Below are 19,834 nucleotides of genomic sequence, written 5' to 3'. Positions count from 1 at the left end.
TGAGGGGTCTGAGCTTTTTACTGCTGTTTTCCTGTATTTCTGCGTTTTTAAATTATAATTATAAGGTATCTTCCCCTTCGGGGTGGTATCTGCCATAGTTAGAGCTTCTCTAGATTACATACAAGTTGCAATAGACTTTGGATACTTCCAACTAGTTCCCCTCGAGGCATTGCAGGTGTCAAATTAAGCGTCCTTAGACCCGTCTCTTTATCAGAATGGCTTTTTGTAAGCTTGTCAAGAGTCTGGTGTTTTATATCGCTGAGCACGGATTCTTTGCTGCCTGGTATGTATGTAAAATGGCAGTGCTAATCTCTCGTGTATCGGTGGCCCTGATCCCTGCCCAGTGAATTTGAAGCCGAGTTTATTCTGGGTTATCCAGGATCTTATAAATTCTGCTGTATTCTGTCTTTTGTTAATAAGATGCCTAGTTTTGTTTATTCCTGAGTCTGCTTGATACTACAATTGGGTCCAAAGATCCAGTCTGACAGTCTTCCTCATCAACCAAACTTGTAAGCTGCTCGAAAAACTCTATTAGACCGGTTAGACATAATCCTACTATGAACAAAGCTACGTTGGCTGTCTCTAATCCGGCCCTGTCTATCCAAATATACGTATTGTGAATATATCTGGTTCTCGAGAATATTCCAATATTACTGACTTCAGGTTCAGTGATGTCTAATTTCATAGAATCTTTCTTAAATAACAAACCTTCTGGATATCACCGGTGGTTAAGGGTATTTGAAATATATTTGCGGTGGCCCCCGCAATTTCTGCACTAACCTTCAACAAGGACAAAGAGGACACCTTAAGAGGCCGTGTGGTGCTTAGACCAGGATTTGCCACCTCGTTTGTAATCAGAATAATGTCTATGACCTCAGTATTGTTTTACCTTATTTATATAGACTGTCCGTCCGTTTCCTGAGAAAATAAAGGTGCTAAATTTTCATTTAAGTTCTCCCCAATATCCTTTGGCTCCATTTTTGGCTCCCAGCTACCCGCACTTTGGCTCCATTTGGCTGAGTGCGGGTAGGTGGGACTAGGTGAGATTAAGAGTTCGGCACGGACTAGGAGGGCCAAGATGGCCTGTTTCCGTGCTGTGATTGTTATATGGTTATATATGATTATATTTACAGATGAGCCTGCTGACCACCAAGATGACCAATTTTGTCCTTGCTATTCTTTTGCTCTTAAGATATCTGTAGACGTCCTTGGGATTCTCCTTCCCCTTGTCTGCCAGAGCAACCTTGGACATTCCTTTCGCCCTCCTAATTTTTCTCTTAAGTGTTGTCTTGAATTCTTTGCATGAACAAAGCGTCATGCGTCCCTCGTCTCTGACGTATCAAGGTACACACTCGTGTCCCAGTCTATCAGAGGGAGAAATCCTCAAAACTGTCAAAGTTACAGGCTCATCATTCTCATTCCAGCGCTGGCTATTAATGTCACTTTCTGCGGAAAGGAGCAAGCCGTTGTTCTCCATGGCCAGAGACACCGTGTGTGCATCTGTATCTCACAACCGAGTTAATCACGGGCCGATACATTCACCAGTATTTTGAACATTTTTGTCCCGCGTATCCACCTTTGCCTCGCCTACCACGTCCTACCACTTGGTGTCGTCCCGTAGCCTCCCATAACTGAACAGGCTGAGGCACTTGGGAAGCAGAAGCATCTGAATGTCGTCAAGTCATCTGGGACAGAAGGACTTCATGGCAGAGATATGAAAGAGTAGCTGAACGGGTGGTGGAAGAATTAGTTGCTACTTTTCAGGAATCACTAGATACAGAAGTATTTCTGGAAAGTGCAATATTGCAAATATCTCCACACTTTTTTGAGGAACAGAAGTGGGTAACAGACAAATAGTGTGATTTCAGTGTTTAACATGATGTCCATTATTAAGCATTATATTACAAATAATGTACTTTCTAAGTAACTGGTTTTCTAAATAGGGAGAAAATTCAAACGTTAGTACAAATGGTGCTGGGTGTCCTTGTATAGGATTCCCCATATGCTGGCTTGCAGCTGAGTTGGGAGTAAAGTGGCAAATACAATGTTAGCTTTCATTTTGAGACGACACAGGTACAGTGCAATCTCATTTCAGACAGGCAGAAACTGGTCACGGTCACGTGATGGGTGGATTTCTTCAAGAGGTAACAAGCAGTGCAGAGTTTAGCAGTAAATTTGAGTACGTTTCACAAAATAGGCAAATCAAAAACATTTGCACACATTAGTCTCTGTACAGCATGAGAGTGTAGGTTTCATTCTGTACCTACCAGTCTCTGGTACAGTGTGAGGGTGGGGTTCCTCCTGTACCTGTCAGTCTCTGATACAGTGTGAGAGTATGGGTTTCATTCTGTACCTGTCAGTCTCTGGTACAGTGTGAGGGTGGGGTTCCTCTTGCACCTGTCAGTTTCTGGTACAGTGTGAGAGTGTGGGTTTCATTCTGTACCTGTCAGTCTCTGGTACAGTGTGAGGGTGGGGTTCCTCCTGTACCTGTCAGTCTCTGATACAGTGTGAGAGTATGGGTTTCATTCTGTACCTGTCAGTCTCTGGTACAGTGTGAGAGTGTGGGTTTCATTCTGTACCAGTCTGTCTCTGGTATAATATCAATTTAATGTTTGGGAACTCATTCCAAGACCAGACAAACAGCTCATATCCAGTCTGCCTCTGGGAGGGAAAAACACAATTTATTTACTCAATAATGGTCTTTAACTATCATTTTCTGTGGCTTGTTTTGGTATGTTCTATTAGCTTTTAATCAATTAATCAATTCGAATTTTATTTTTGCAATGTAAGAACATTTCTCAGAATATATACTTAATCAAAGATTTGGGAAGATGCTACGAGGAAGCAGATTCACTGTTTTGGTCAGTGAGATAGAAGACACGGATCAACACACACAGAATGCTGGAGGAACTCAGCAGGCCAGGCAGCATCTATGGAAAAGAGAACAGTCGATTTTTCGGCCCAAGACTCTTCAGCAGGACTGCAGAAAAAAAAAAGATGAGTAGTAGAATTAAAAGTTGGAGGGAGGAAAGTTAGTAGCAAGGTGCTAGGTGAAACCGGGAGGTGAAGCAAACAGTTGGGAAGTTGTTTGGCGATATTGATACTGGACTGGAAAAGAGGGAGTCTGATAGGAGAGGACAGAAGACCATGGAAGAAAGCAAAGGTAGGAGGAGCACCAGAGGGAGGCGATGGGCAGGCAAGGAGATAACGTGAGAGACGGAAAAGGAAATGAGCAATGGTGAAGGGGAGGGTGCATTACAGGAAGTTCGAGAAATCAAGGCAGAATCAGATTGAATAGCGGAGCAGGCTGGAGAAGCGAGATATCCCCCCCCCCCCCGACTTCTGTTTTCTTCCTTTCAATGTTCGCTCTTTGTGATCGGTGATTCAGAAAGAGGATTTCCAGTACGTTCGACAACCCGGATATATTTCAATGAGAAATCGTATGCTTGCATGTAATGAAGTCCAGGTTGGTGCCTGTGAATTGAAAAATCGGCAGGAAATCCCAGATGACGAAATTCCGAGCAACATTCACAAAACGCTGGAGTAACTCAGCTGGCCACAGGATAAGCGACTGCCAGTCTATCTTTACACCGTCCTGCGTGGGAGAGTTAAAACCCGACCTTTACTGTATCAGTCACACAGCTTTGGTGGAGGAATGGAAAAACCGCCCCGTGTGGCAGGGAGGGGCGAAGCATCAGCGATCCTCCACATCTCCCCATCCGTCACTAACCGGTCCGGCTGTGATGGTCTGAACATGACAGTAACAGTTAACCCCGGTGGAGGAATTGTTGCATTTGATGTCAGCGTTTGCAGGACATTAATGTCGCGAGTTCCACTTCACTTGTTGATCTGCTGGTTCAACACTGAAGGAACTCCGACAGTCATTCAATCATCAGGACAGGATAAGGAAGTTAATGGCACCTCGGCTGAAAACGTCGTTATTTATAAAAAAAAATGCCGGCCATGAGATGAATTGTCCGTCTGGACAATTAAATAATGTAAAACGCATTTCAGTGGCGAAATATCGGCAACGAGGTGCAAGACAGATAGAGCATAAATACGAGAGAGAATATAACTGGGTGAGTCAGAGAGTAAGGAAGGTGGAGAAAACGAGCACGAGGAGAAACATGTAATCATCAAAAGAAAGTGAAGAACGTGAGTACGAAACGGGAAAAAGACGGAATGGACCCAAACATATACAGACACAGAACCAGACACAGACATGTACAGACACAGGCACAGACATAAACAGACACAGAACCAGACACAGACATGTACAGACACAGACACAGAACCAGACACAGACATGTACAGACACAGACACAGGCATAAACCGACACAGAACCAGACCCAGTCATGTACAGACACAGGCACAGACCCAGACTTTGACATGTACAGATACAGACACAGACATAAACGCATGCATACATACACATTAAAAAGCGAAGCATTCACAATTCAACAATTGATTACACTTCCTGTAGCAGAGTGGCGCAGCGGAAGCGTGCTGGGCCCATAACCCAGAGGTCAATGGATCGAAACCATCCTCTGCTATGTTCTCTGTTGGCGGCAGCAGGTATTCAACTTTTAAAGCACTATGCACCAATAACAAGAAATCGCATTTCAATTGGAATTTATCAATTATTCGTACTCTTTTAAATAGTCGTCTCTGTGGCGCAATCGGTGAGCGCGTTCGGCTGTTAACCGGAAGGTTGGTGGTTCGAGCCCACCCAGGGACGGACATGAGAAAATATGCAGCAGCATCTATGGAATAAAGAACACAGTCGATTTTTCAGGCCGAAACCCTTCTTCAGGATCACGAAGCAGCCTGGGTGCTGAGTTCCTTCAGCATTTTGTGTATGTTGCTTGGAATTCCAGCATCTGCACATATTCCCGTCTGTGATTCGACTGCTACACTGCGAAGTCTCTTCCGTGGAATTGAATTGAAATGACTTTATTAATTACGTCCTTCACATACATGAGGAGTAAAAATGTTTACGTTACGTCTCCGTCTAAATGTGCAATGTACAATTTGTTGTAGTTTTATTTTTACAAGTATTTATGATGTAAATATGATGCCAAGAAGGAAACAATACTGTATATATTTTATATTGTTTTATCAACAGTTTTCACCATACGTTAATGTGCAAGAGTGAACAGTAAACGGTTAATCTTACTGGGATCGCGCCTCATTGACCAGCTTATACTTGGTGTTTAGTTTAGAGTTTTTAAACCTGGGCGAGTACACAACAGAGTCAGAAAGGAGAGGGCGAGTGGAATCGGTGCCTTCACCCAGCTCAGGCTACCCTGCAGAGACTTCGTGAGACTCCTTCCGTCTACCTGCGATCTCGGAGCTGTGAAAGATCATCGATCTGAATCGTGAACTCTGTTTCTCCCTCCACAGACTCTGCCTAACCTGCGAACTATTTTCGGCAGTTTCAGCTTTTCGTTCATGAACAATGAGGGACTCTCCCGCGTTTCCAGCCCACTCCGCCAGTCAGTGCGAATCTGCCTCGATTTCTCGAAAGTTCGCTACTGATCTCCTCCCCCTTCACCATTCTTCATCTCCTGTTCCCTCTCTTACCTTATCTCCTTGCTTGCACATCGCCACCCTCTAGTTCTCCTCCTCCCTTTGCTTTCTTCCATGGCCTTCTGTCCTCTCCTATCAGACTCCCTCTTTTCTTTTGCCAAACAACTTCCCAACTATTTGCTTCACCCCAGCCCCTCCCAGTTTCACCTATCACCTATCACCTTTACCTCTCTCCACCATTTAATTCTACCACTCATCTTTTTTTTATTCTCCTCCAGTCCTGCTGAATGGTCTCGGCCCGAAACCTCAACTGTTCTCTTTTCCATAGATGCTGCCTGGCCTGCTGAGTTCCTCCCAGCATTTTGCGAGTGTTGATCAGTGTCTTCTATCTCACATACCAAACCAATGAATCTGCTTCCTCATAACTTGTCCCCAAATTTTGATTAAGTATGTATTCTGAGAAATGTTGTTATATTGCAAAAATAAAATTCCAATTGATTATTTGAATAAAAGCTATCAACAGATACCAAAACAAGCGGTAGAAAATGTAGTTGAAATACTTTTTTTAATTACAGAAATGGAGCCTTTCCCTCCAAGAGGCAGACTGTTGATATCAGTTGTTTCTCTTGTCTGGGAATGATTTCCCAACATTAAATTGATGTTATATGTGCTGGTGAATCTCTCTCTCTCACTCATTCACTCACTCACTCAGTCACTCACACACACATACACACACAGACACACACAGACACACGCACACACAGAGTTAAATACAGAAAGTGCAGTGGGTAGAAAACTGAAGGAGTAAATATGAGAATACAGTGGGCATATTCAACAAAAACAGGTCTGAAAATAACCGAGAGGAATTGGCTAAATATTACTTGCATTTGGACATCAATAAGTACGCGATGGTCATAACCTCCTGGCAGCGTGTTCTGCCTTTGGAAAGGCGGCGCTCTGGCAGACAACAACGTAAGAAACACTGGAAACATTTTGAGGTCGTTAAGCTGTCACTGAATTGGAGTTATAGGAATGAGTTTGCAAACTCGGCACAAGAAATAGAATGAAAGAAGTGAGAAGGGAATCTATGAGAAAACCCGAGAGAGAGCACAGTGCGGATGGTGAGGGACGAGGGAGCAGCAGCGAGGAAAAGATGAAGTAGGAAATATAAGGTCATCAGTGTTATCATTTCAGATTCTCTCCTGGGCCCGACACATACCTCTTTTTACAAAGAAGGCACGGCAGCAATATACATGTCATCTAAAAGTTTGACAGACTTCAATAGATGTGTAGGTGGAGAGTCATTGACTGAAGGCATGAGGACCTGGCATGGAACCACCAATGCCTTTCTACGGAAAAACTCACAAAACTTAACGGATAGAGCCCCTCCAGCACAGGTAAAGGCCTCACAACCGCTGAGCACATCTACCCGGAATACAGGGCCCCGACCATGCAGGTCATGCTCTCTTCCCACAGCCCCATCAGGAGGGAGGTAACACATCAACAGGTCCATTACCCCACAATCATCAGACTCTTGAAGAATGGATAACTTCATTTACTACAACTCTGAACTGTACCCACAACCCGTAAACTCTCAAAACTGCTGATTTCATGTTATTGATAGTTATTGATTATTTATTTATTATTAGTATTTTGTTTGTTCTTTCTTGTAATTGCGTAGTTTATAGTCTTTTTGCACATTGCTCGTTTGCTGTTTTTGTTGAGTGCGGTCTTTCATTGATTCTGTTGTGTTTCGTTTTATTTACTATGGATGTTCATGTGGTTACGTGTATATACTTCGGTAATAAATATAGATTAATCTTTCAACTTTGAACTTTAGGCAGTGTAATCCATTGGGTGAGACGTGGATATTGTTTCACACTGTTATGTAGGAGGCGAAAAGTTTGGCGGAGGCCCGCAGCTTTATTATCTGGGACAGGATTGTGGAAGAAGACTGCACCAAACGGAATGCCTTATGTATTGACATATAAGAAAAGAATCCGTGGAATTCATTGCTGACGAAGCCAAAAAAATTGGTGTATTAAAAGCGGATGGCTCTAGAGGTAAAGTAATTGGGTATATTTAAAGCGGACGTAAGTAAGTTATTAAATATTAAGAGTGCCACACTTTATGGGAAGACGGCAGGAGAACAGGTTTAGGAGAGATAATAAATCAGCCACGATGTAATGGAGGATCAGACTCCATGGGCCGAATGACATAATACTGTTCCTATGTCTGATGATAGAATGGGGGAGCAGACTCCATGGGCCGAATGACATAATATTATTCCTATGTCTGATGATGATCACCCGACGGAGAATCTCACCAGGTCCCTCAACACCAGCTCCATAGCAAAAAAAGCCCAGCAGCATCTCTACTTTTTCCGAAGTCTGAGGAAAGTCCATTCCCACCCCCTCATCCTCGTCACATTCTAAAGGGATTGTATTGAGAACATCCTGAGCAACTGCATCACTGCCTGGTTCGGAAATTGCACCATCTCGGATCGCAAGACACTGCCGCGGATAGTGAGGTCAGCTGAGAAGATCATCGAGGTCTCTGTTCCTGCCATCACGGACATTTACACTACACGCTGCATCCACAATGGAAACAGCATTATGAAGGACCCCATGCACCCCTCATACAAACTCTTCTCCCTCCTGCCGTCTGGGGAAAGGCTCCGAAGCATTCGGCCGCTCACGACCAGACTATGTAACAGTTTCTTCCCCCAAGCTATCAGACTCCTCAACACTCAATGCCTGGACTGACACCTTGCCCTACTGTCCTGTTTATTATTTATTGTAATGCCTGCACTGCTTTTGTGCACTTTATGCAGTCCAGTATAGGTCTGTAGACTAGTGTAGCTTTCTCGGTGTTCTGTTTTTTTTTAATTACGCAGTTCGGTCTAGCTTTTTTTTTGTACTGTGGCATGCAACACCATGGTCGTGAAAATGTTGTCTCGTTTTTACTATGCACCGTACCAGCATTTATGGTCGAAATGAAAATGAAAGTTGACTTGACATGACTTGACTTGAGAATGGAGGGGCAGACTCCATGGGCCGAATGACATAATACTGTTCCTATGTTTGATGCTGTTATACACTGATAACATTGATTCTGAGATATGAATATGGATCACTGTGTCCAATTGATCAAAGGTTTAATGAATTGTTTCAACTCCAGTAATTAAACTGAATTAATATTACTTTGAAGTAAACTGTGCACTAAACTGTGCACTATATTAGAAATTGACAGTTATAGAATGAAACCTGCACTCCCACACTGTACAGAGATTAATGTGTACAAAGGTTTTTGACCTGCCTGTTTTGTGAAACGTACTCAGGTTTACTGCTGATCTCTGCTCCATGCCTCCTTGTTCCGTCTTGAATAAATCTAAGCATCAGGTGATCGTGACAGGTCTCTGATTTCTAAATGGAGATTACACAGTACTTCTGCACTCTCAAACTGAATGCTAACAGTGTATTTGCCTCCTTAATCCCAACTCAAGTAGCAAGTCAACATTTGGGGAATCATGCACAAGGGTACCCAACTCCATTTTTACCTCTAATGTCCAAATATTCGAGCTATTTAGAAAATCATTTACTTAGAAAATACATTATTTGTAAAATAATGCTGAATAATGGCCTCCAACATCATGTTAAGCACGGAAATTAAGCCATTTGGCTGTTGCCTCCTTCTATTCTTCAAAAGGAGAGATGGTTCCAATTTTCCACTTTCCGAGAACACTTCTGAATCTAGTGATTCTTGAAAGGCTGCAACTGATGCTTCAACCATCTGGTCAGCTACCCATTCCGTATCCCTGCGATGAAGTCCATCTGGTCCAGATGAGTTGTCTACGTTCAGACACTTCCACTTCCCAAGCCCCTTAGCCTGTTCAGTTATGGGAGTCTACGAAACGACACAAAGTTACGAGAGCGTGGAGGCGAGGAAAAGGTGGATACGCGGGACAAAAGTTATTCAAAAGACTGGCAAATATATTGCCCTATCATTAACTCGGCTGTAGGATACAGATGCAGACACAGTGTTCCTGCCCATGCAGAACAAAGATTGTTCCTTCTTTCTGCAGAAAGTGATATTATTAGAGATCAGTGGATTTGGGAATGATGTGCCTACATATTTGGACAGTTTTGAGGATTTCTCCCTCTGCGCTAGACTGGGACACAAGTGTGCACCTTGATACAACAGAGACGAGGAACACATGATAAATCGAAAATGTAAAGAATGCAAAACAACACCCGAGAGGGAATTCAGGAGGGCGAAAGAAAAGTATAAGGATGCTCTGACAAACAAGGGGAAGGAAAATTCCAAAAGCTTCAACAGATATACTAAGCGGAAAAAGATAGCAAGGAACAAAATAGACCTTCTTGATGGTCAACGTGGTCATCTCTAAATTGAGCCACATGAGACAGAGAAGATTTTAAATGAAAAAATTCCACTTGTATTTCTCAGGAAACCGACGTAAGTGAGGTCAAAGACACCATTCTGGTTACAAACGAGGGTAAAAATTTTGGTGTAAGTACCCCGTGTCCCCTTTGTCCTTGTTGAAGGGTAGTGCAGAAATTGCAGGCGCCATCGCAAATATATTTCAAATATCCTTACTCACTTGCGATGTTCATAAGTTTTGTTGTCCTGTTGTTTAAGAAAGTTTCCATGAAACTATAAACCGCTGAAACTGAAGTTAGCAACGGGTAAATTATTGGAATATTCTCCAGAACCAGATGTAAACAGTACGCATATATTTTAATTGACAAGGCCTGATCAGAGACTGTCAACATGACTTTGTTCATAGTAGGGTAGTATAACCGATTCAGTAGAGTATATCGAGCAGCTTACAAGATTGTTTGATGAGGAAGACTGTGTGACTCGATTTTTGGACCCAAGCGTTGTATCAAACAAAATTCGAAGGATTAAACAAAAGAGACAATACGGCAGAATTGCCTGTTCTCCATCTCTCTCTGTTGCTTCCCCCCCCCCTCCCCTTGCTTTGTACCGAGGCCTCCCGTCCCCTGATCCTTTCCCTTCTCCAGCTCTGTATCACTTTCGCCAATCACCTTTCCAGGTCTTAACTTCATCCCACCCCCTTCGGTCTTCTCCTATCATTTCGCATTTCCCCCTATTTCCCACTACTTACAAATTTCTTACTACTTACTGTCTTTCCTTTCAGTTAAGGGGGGAGCTGTTGTCTGGCGTACTGACCTCTAGCTGGCCGAGGCACAGCGACAACTCTCTGATACCTCCTCTTATTTACCCCTTGATCATGACCCCACTAAGGAGCACCAGGACATTCTCTCTTATACCATCACCAAACTTATCAGCTCTGGGGATCTCACATCCACTGCCACCGACCTGATAGTTCCCAGGTACCGCACTTCCTGTTTCTACCTCTTACCCAAGATCAACAAACCTGGTAGTCCAGGTAGACCTATTGTCTCAGCTTTCTCCTGCTCCACCGAACTCATTTCTGTATACCTTGACACTGTTTTATCCACCTTTGTTCAATTCCGTCCCACCCATGTTCGTGACACTTCTCATGCTTTGAATTTTTTCAATGAATTTAATTTCCCTGGCCCCCACCGCCTTATTTTCACCATGGACGTCCAGTCCCTATATACCTCCATCCCCCACCTGAACGGTCCTTTCAGTTAGTCCTGACGAAGTGTCTCGGCCCGAAACGTCGACAGTGCTTCTTCTTATATATGCTGACTGGCCTGCTGTGTTCTACCAGCATTTTGTGTGTGTTGTTTGAATTTCCAGCATCTGCAGATTTCCTCGTGTTTGCTCTTTAAATGCAGCAGAATGTGTAAGGTCTTGGATATCTCAGACTAACTCGGCCAGAAATTCACTGGGCACCGATACCGAAGAGATTTTTTTTGTGTACTCTGCCAGAGTCTCGGCGACCACTTTTATTTCAAGTGGTTTTCTTGGAGGAAAGATTCTGTGAGTGGTCCCCACTACGCGCAATCCGGCATGACTCTATTCGAACTCGGGAACCTTCGCTTTGGAGTCCGGAGCTCATGTCACTGAGCCACCAATTGGCCTATCGGAGAGATTTGCACTATCATTTTACATATAGTCCACGGCAGCAAAGCATCCTAGCCAAGTTATATAAAACAGCAGACTCTTGACAAGGTTACAAGAAGCCATCCTGATAAGAGGCAAGTCCAAGGACGCTTAATTTAACACCTGCAAAGTCTCGAGGAGAGCTATTTGGAAATATCTAAGGACTACTGCAACTTTTATGTAATCCAGAGGAGATCTAAATATAACAGATACAAACTCGTAGAACAAATCGTTACAATTATAATTAATATAAAAGCAGAAATAACAGCAAAAAATTCAGAGTCCTCAGAATCCTCTGCCAGCGATCCAAGCCTGTGACAGATGGAGCTGGACCTAAGACCTTACTGTGGTCTTTCGGTCAAGAAATGCAAAGTCCTGATCTAGAAAAAGTTGTTGAGCTCAAAGAAGACATTCTAGTCACTAGCGTTTTGCGTTGAACGCGATAATCGCTGAGCTGAACTGCGCATCAACAGTATACTGGCGTCTGAGGAGCCATTTTCTAGGTGGGGTAAGGTGAATTGATGTGCAAAGGATATGACATAATCAATGGACCAAATTGAGCGAACTGGAATCGGTTCAATAGTTCAAGAAGATGGAACTTAATGCGATCCATAATCAGTTGCTCAAAGCATCTCATTTTCATTGAAATAAGTGCCACTGGACGATAGTTATTAATTCAGGTTACTGTTGCCCTCGTGTTCACCGCGATGATGGCGAATGTCTTGAAGCCAGAGGGGACAGAGCACTCTTCTGAAGGGATGTTGAAGGTGTCTGTTTCAATCTCTGTTAACAGGACTGCTTAGTCACTCAGCATCCGACGATGTATGTTATCAGGCCCCGCAGCTTTACGCGGGGTGATGGGAGACGGGGCTTTCTCGCTGCCACGTTGTTCTGTACATCGAACTGTGCATAAAAGACATTCAGCCTATCACGCAGAGAGGACGTGCGAGTTAGTTACAGTCCATTATGACCTGAATACCGTGTCAACTGCACAGGTAGTTCTGGTCTCCTTATCTGACTCAACGTGCCTGGGTATCCAGAGGCCGATCACCAGGTTGCTCCGGAAGTGAAGTTGTTACCCTATGACGGAGAGACTGAGTTGCCTTGGACTATACTCGGCGAAATCCAGGCAAATCAGAGGAAATCTTATAGAAACACAGAAAACTCCGAGAAGGATGGATGAGATAGAAACAGAAAAGTTGTTTCGGCTGTTAACTGAGACCAAGCGAGGGGATATAGCTGAATAACCGGAGGAATACAATTAGGATGGAGATGAAGGGAACGCCGCATCACGGGAACGATGTGCCCAGGGAAGAAATAGAATTTAACTGGTTAAGTATATTTAACACCTGTTATATAGCATTGTGCACAGAAGGGAATTGAGGATATGGGAAAGCATAAATCCATGTACCTGAGGCCTCGGGCAGATTGGCAGTCCTGTTGTTGAATGGCTGCCGAGACTCGATGACGAGATGGCCTAACCCTGCTCCTATGTCTTATTCTATAATGCTTTATACTGGCTCTGCCTTGTGTGTGTGTGTGTGTGTGTGTGTGTGTGTGTGTGTGTTGGGGGGGGGGGGAGTTCAACGCCTTTATTATATCTACATTAGACACAGCTGAGCCCATTTTTTTACTTCAGGCAGCAATCCCATGTTATTATATTTCAGAATATGAATCAGATAAATATTTTGTATAGGGAAGCTAACCCCCTGATTAGACCCCCGTGAAACTGTGCCCGTCACCCTTTGTTTTCGTTACTTTATTCCAGAATCTGTGTGTGATAACCAGTTCGTTTAGGGATCCTCAGGAAACGCTGCTCGCCTCCCCTTCCTGGTGTTATTTTACTCCAGAATCTGTGGCTGATTAACATTTGAAAGTGGAGTCTAATCTCTTTATTAGATCCCCATGAAACTCTGACCACCACCGTTTGTTTTCTTTATTTTATTCCAGAGTCTGTGTCTGATAAAAATTGAATGGGGAGACCAATCCCTCTAGCAGATTCCCATGAAACATTGTCCGCCGTCTTTGCTTTCTCTTCTTTACAATCACACATTGAAAACTTCTCAGCACTCTGGCTCATAAACATGAAATTTCTCCGGCTCATTCCCCGGTTACCATGACTACGGGTCATATAACCACACATGACAAGGGTTAGATTTGACTTAACATCACGATTACGGTCTTGATCTTAAATGGGAAAAGCTTCGCATATACCATGTCGTCTATAAATTTTGATTCAACACGGCATTAAAAAGCACGCCCTCAATCTTCAGTACAGCTTTATGTTCGCGTTCGTTAGAAGGTCATATTTATACCTATGAAAGGCAGCATTACAATGCACTCGCCCAGACATTGCGACTAAGTGCATACAGTTGGAACTGTCTGTTCGAGAATACGCGGTAAAGAAACGATTTGTGATACCCAGGCACAGTTTCGTAAGTGATAGAATTATTGGTAACTGTGGCAGGTAGTATATTAGATTAGCACGTTTCTGCCGAATAACTCGCACATCAGATTCTCGCTTGACAGGTTTTGTTATGATAGCATTGGTTTAACATTTATTGTATCTTTCCATTCAGAATGCGGAATTCCAATATAAGACATTGTCTTCTGCTACAGGCGCTGCCCTCTCCTCAATCAGCTCCTCAGTAACCCTCCCTGAACAACCGCATTTTATCTGTTCGGACCTAATTTCGGCAGTAAGGCCCATAAGACATAAGAGCACAACTTGGCGATTCGGCTCATTGTCTGCTCCGGCATTCCATCATTTCTGACATTATCCTTTTCAACCCCATTATACTGCTTCCCCCTCTGTCCTCTGGCGTACATACTCACCAAAAGGTGGGAAGCCACAGCTACGTTTCTGATACCAGCCTTCATATTGGCATTGCGAAGCACGTCCATTCATGGGTCAAACTGGGGCTTCGTTTGTCAGTCATTAGAAGGTACCGCACGCTCTCTGAACGAAAAGCATTAGTCGCATGCATTGCACTGTCAGAATGGAAATTGCAGGTTTATCAGCTCACTGTAACTGAAACCAGGTGTTCATGTTCCAGGAATATTTCTCCAGATGTCACAGATATCCCTGTTACGATCGACAATCCTGTGAATGGGAGTAGTATTTTACCAATGTAAGAAAAATCAGACTAACATAACAATTCGTTGGCCCAGATTCCGGCATTAATGGAAAGCTTTGAATACAATTTCTGCTAATATAACACTCATATGAGTTCCTCTTAATTGGTTGGTACTGCCCCACTTAATTGCAAAAACTATGCTGACTTAACTGGAAAAGGCAAACGACTGACAACGACTGACACCTGGCCACACAAATATTGAGTCATTTATCATACATATAAGCTATGTATAACTTTATTTGAACTCCCGTCAGCGCTTTCAATTCAATTTGCATCTGCAGAACCGGCCAAATAACGTAAACAGATGTTTGACTCCACTCTTCAGCTCCTCCCTGAATTTCCTCTGTGACGGAGTGTAGATACACATGTTGGTGCAGCTACTGAGAATCTTCAACATGCACCCACACTGTTGCAGGATGTACCTCGGGGTATTCAAATATTTGTCTGTGTAGAAGTAATACTGAATTTGCCAGTTAGAAGTTGTTATGAATGATGAAGATACCTGATGGAAATGGGGTGCAGAATTAACTATTTCCCCCCAACCCCCCCTTTAGAACTACGAATTATTGCTGTTGCTATGTTGCTAATGAGAGAGAGAGAGATGATGCACAGAGGCAGGAACATCTGCTACAGATAAGAGGGAGAGAGGCTGTTGATGTATTGTAATTTGACTCTTCCTGGATTATTTATCTTTCTGTGTAATGACATTATTTGCTCGTTAACATTCCTCAGGAGACAGCAGGAGTGGCCTGATTTGATGGACACAGTCATATAGAGTTGATGGATAGCTGGGGCCCCGTTAGTAGGGATAAAAGACAGGTCTGGGAGAGACCCTTCAGACACACCAGGGGACACTGACTGAGTGTTGTGAACCCACAAGAAGGTGGGGGCCTTGAGGATCGAATCAGGAGATCGGTCAATAGAGCTCACAGTGTGACAGCAGGGCCGGTGGGGACCTGAGTGTGTGTCCACACATGCCAGAGTGACGAGTCCACCACAGAAGAACGGTCTAGCTGAAGGACGGAGGAGTCATAGCTGAATGACCACAACGATACGACGGAGTAAGAAAAGCAAAAGGAGGTTTGCCTGCTGCAGCTGCCTAATCTCTTCTCTCTCTCTCTCTCTCTCTCTCTCTCTCTCTCTCTCTCTCTCTCTCTCTCTCTCTCTCTCTCTCTCTCTCTCTCTCTCTCTCTCCAAAGAATACAATACAACAACCATAGCTACCTCAGCACGCATGAACTGAACAGAACTTTTTACTCTTCTATGACAATTCATTTACCCCTAGACATCGATAGAGTTTGTTTGTTATTGCTTATTATTATTCCTACACTTTTAGGGTTATTACTGCTAACTTGTGTTATATGTATATTTGCATTATTGGCATTGTATTGCTTATTTTACTAATAAACACCGTTGAATATAGTACCATAGCCTGCAACGGATACTTCTTTCTCTGCTGGTCTGACACCCAGTTAAGAGGTACGTAACAAAGTATATACAATATAGGGGATCCACAGCAATATGAAATTGGCTGACAGAGCGTGCAACAAAATCACCGAGCTTCGCCGGTTTTCCACCTTTATATATTTCTTATTCTCTATGCTGTTCGTGAGACCCCGGCGGACTCTGTTTGCCGATATAATATGACTGATTGTTAAAGCAATAAACAATAGAATCAATACGATTGGCAATAAAGGTGTAGTGATTGTGTTAGACAACCGGTGCGATTTCCACACTGGTAAATTTAGGTAATCCGGCTTCATAACGCATCCCCAGGGTATATTCTCTATGATAAAGTAAGGTTCTACCGCTAAGTACAAAGGAATACGTCTTGCACAGCTCCCGAAACCCACAATCACTATCATCACGGTCGCTGTCCTCTCGGTGCAGTATCGTTCCCGAATCTTTTGACGACAGATTGCAATACAGTGATCGAACGTGAAAGCCACAGTGAGCCAAACAGAACCGTCCATGGTTGTGACGCTCAGGACAAGTGTCACGGCGCATATTGGTGTTATGAACAAAGAAGGGGCTTACACATACATATAATTGATCTGATCGATTATAACTGCAACGACAGTGCATCAAAGGCTACCATTCCCACCAGGTAACGGGAGATTCACAATGAATCTTTCCCAATGAGGTCTTTCCCAATGAAAGACCTAATTTTCCTCGAGACGGGATCAAAATCGCCATTAAGTTGACTGCAAGAAGGAAAGGAAAGGCACTTTCAGGCACATAAACCCTGATCCCTTTTACTTAATAGACATGCAGAGAACAACACTGAAGCTATTTAGTGAACATCACTTTCTGATTCCATGCCAGGACAGGCTGTGTTCGATTCAGAGAGTTGAAAGAGAGTTCATACGTTTTCTGTCGCTCTCCTTCGATTGAAAGATAACGTCAGAACAGAGTTATAGTTGATCTGCAACTGTCTAGAAGTAGACAGCAGTGATACCAGTGAGCGGCTTATCTACCCACACAAAATGCTGGTGGAGCACAGCAGGCCAGGCAGCATCTATAAGGAGAAGCGCTGTCATTGTTTCAGTCCTGGCGATGGGTCTCGGCCCGAAATTTCGACAGTGCTTCTCCTTATAGATGCTGCCTGGTTTGCTGTGTTCCACCAGAATTTTGTGTGTGTTGCTTGAATTACCAGCATCTGCAGATTTCGTCGTGTTGGCTTATTGACCCATTCATTTACACGGGCCCATCGTTGTGTCCGAGGACGCTGGAAGTTGTACTGATAGCGGGAATAAAATGTACACAGGCAGACTGCTTCTTCGGACACAACATATTTAAGCACACGAACCATAGAGCTAAATGTATATTCCGATGTACAGGTGTCAACGAACCTTGAATCTTGAATATTAACATGAATAGCACGCAAATGAAGAGAAAGTTAGACGGGTCCATCGCTGTATCTTAAAAAGCTGAATGTTGTTTTAATAAGAGTAATAGAGTAGCAGAAATGGAAACTATTACCTTATCTTTTTTATCTAAAGTTTTGAGTTTTGAAGTTCTATATCTGATACCGAATCAGATTAAGAACAATACAAGTTGATAAAGCTTTGGAATGTCGAGGAAGGTAAAATACCGGAACTGTTTCCACATTAGCACTTGTTCGATTGCAAATTCTGCCATAAGAAACAATTAAAAGTGCCACAGAAGAATAAGCAGTGTATGTTCGTACTGAACAGGCTAAATACACTCATTAGATGAGCCACCATTTGTAATAAAGTTTCCTTAACTATTATATCGTGCAACAGCTACAGTAAAGAAGGCGCATGGTGTGTTGACCGTGAGCAATCGTGGAATTGAATTTAGGGGCCGAGAGGTAATGTTACAGCTATATAGGACACTGGTCAAACTCCAACTGGAGTTCTGTGCGCAGTTCAGGTCGCCTCACTACAGGAAGGCTGTGGAAGCCATGGAAAGGGTGCAGAGGAGATTTACAAGGATGTTGCCCAGATAGGGGAGCATGCCTTATGAGAATAGGTTGAGTGAACTCGTCCTTTTCCCCTTGGAGCGACGGAGGATGAGAGGTGACCTGATAGAGGTGTATAAGATGATGAGAGGCGTTGATAGTGTGGATCGTCAGAGGCCTTTTTCCCAGGGCTGAAATGGTTGCTACCAGAGGACACAGGTTTAAGGAGCTGGGCAGTAGCTACAGAGAAGATGTCAGGGGTAAGATTTTTTTTTTTAAACAGACAGTGGTGAGTGCGTGGAATGGGCTGCTGGCAACGGTGGTGGAGGCGGATACGATAGGGTATCTTGAGAGACTTTTTGATCGGTACATGGAGCTTCTCAAAATGGAGGGCTACGGGTAAGCCTATTAATTTTTAAGGTAGGGACATGCACAGCACAACTTTGTCGGCCGAAGTGCCTGTATTTTGCTTTAGGTTTTCTATGTTTCTATGTAAGAAGAACAGTAGATACACATAATAGCCAACTCCAGTCACTTACCAGGGATACCAATCATTGCCAGTACGGGATAGTATATACTCGCGATGTAGTAAATTGCTGGATATCCCGTTTTCTTTGTGAAGCTACAATCATGACAAAATGGTCCAACTACCGATATCCGTTGTTGATTGCATTTTATGCATAAGAGGAAAGTTCATCTGATAATTAATCATTTCTGCTCGTTAGTCACATCAGTAACAGTCCATTGCACAAACACTTCAGAGAAACAATTGATATGAGTCTGGCAATGAAAAGCGTACCTAGGGAAAATATAATAATGTTTATTCAGCTTTTAGAAACAACAATATTATACATTTACTGTCTACGCAAAGTCTGCACGTTGCAAATGGAATGATTATTTGTCTTAATATTTTTACAATGGAGAATATCCACCTCAAATAATTATCGTGTATAACAGTCGGCATAACGCATTGAGATACTCAAGTAAAGGAAGGGTACTTGGTCTGGTTGTTAAATTCGATTATCTTTTCCCTGGATGTGGATTGTTCACACTTCTTTGCTTTTAGTTTGATTTGGTTCCACAATACGAGTCATGTTTGGATGAGAAACGACTTCTTAAACGATTAGATTAGTTATGTATCTAGAAGGACATCCACACTGATATGTGGGTCATCTGTGATTACTGTAGCGTGCCTGAATCAAGGAAACGCAGTAACATGTGGACTGATTAAACACCTAAATCGTCTGGGACAGAACAGCACTGTTTAACACGAAGGAACCATACACAGTATGTCAAAGTAACAGCCCAACCCATCTCCAATCTCACCATTCACGTTGTATGCAATTTCTTGCGTTTTATTTTTATGCATTACTCACCGTTTCTTTTTTTTTAATATTTTGCAGATTTTCCAAGATTCAGAACCTATAACAATCTTCGTTAAGTCTAAAAGGAAGTAACGTTTAAAAGTGGTGATCTATCAATAGTTGATTCTAGTCGCGATATTTGACCTACTGGATTTTAGACACTGTTTATTGAAGGCATTGATAACTGTCAAAGGAAAGCGATAAAAAATGGTAATAAATTATACTCGCGCTGTATTTGAATGTGGGAGGTCTCATGCCTTGATTATATCTTCATAAACCACAGAGAGACAAGTATTTTTTT

General features: G+C 43.0%; 1 non-coding gene across 1 annotated transcript; it reads left to right on the top strand.

Moving 5' to 3' along the window:
* Positions 1-4,665: 4,665 nt before the first annotated feature.
* Positions 4,666-4,739, top strand: trnan-guu (transfer RNA asparagine (anticodon GUU)). Its single transcript has one exon. It is a non-coding gene; the product is annotated as a tRNA-Asn (tRNA).
* The last annotated feature ends 15,095 nt before the right edge of the window (positions 4,740-19,834 follow it).

The sequence above is a fragment of the Hypanus sabinus genome, chromosome 31, assembly GCF_030144855.1.
Source record: "Hypanus sabinus isolate sHypSab1 chromosome 31, sHypSab1.hap1, whole genome shotgun sequence".
NCBI lineage: Eukaryota > Metazoa > Chordata > Chondrichthyes > Myliobatiformes > Dasyatidae > Hypanus > Hypanus sabinus.
This window is presented reverse-complemented; position numbering and strand designations above follow the sequence as displayed.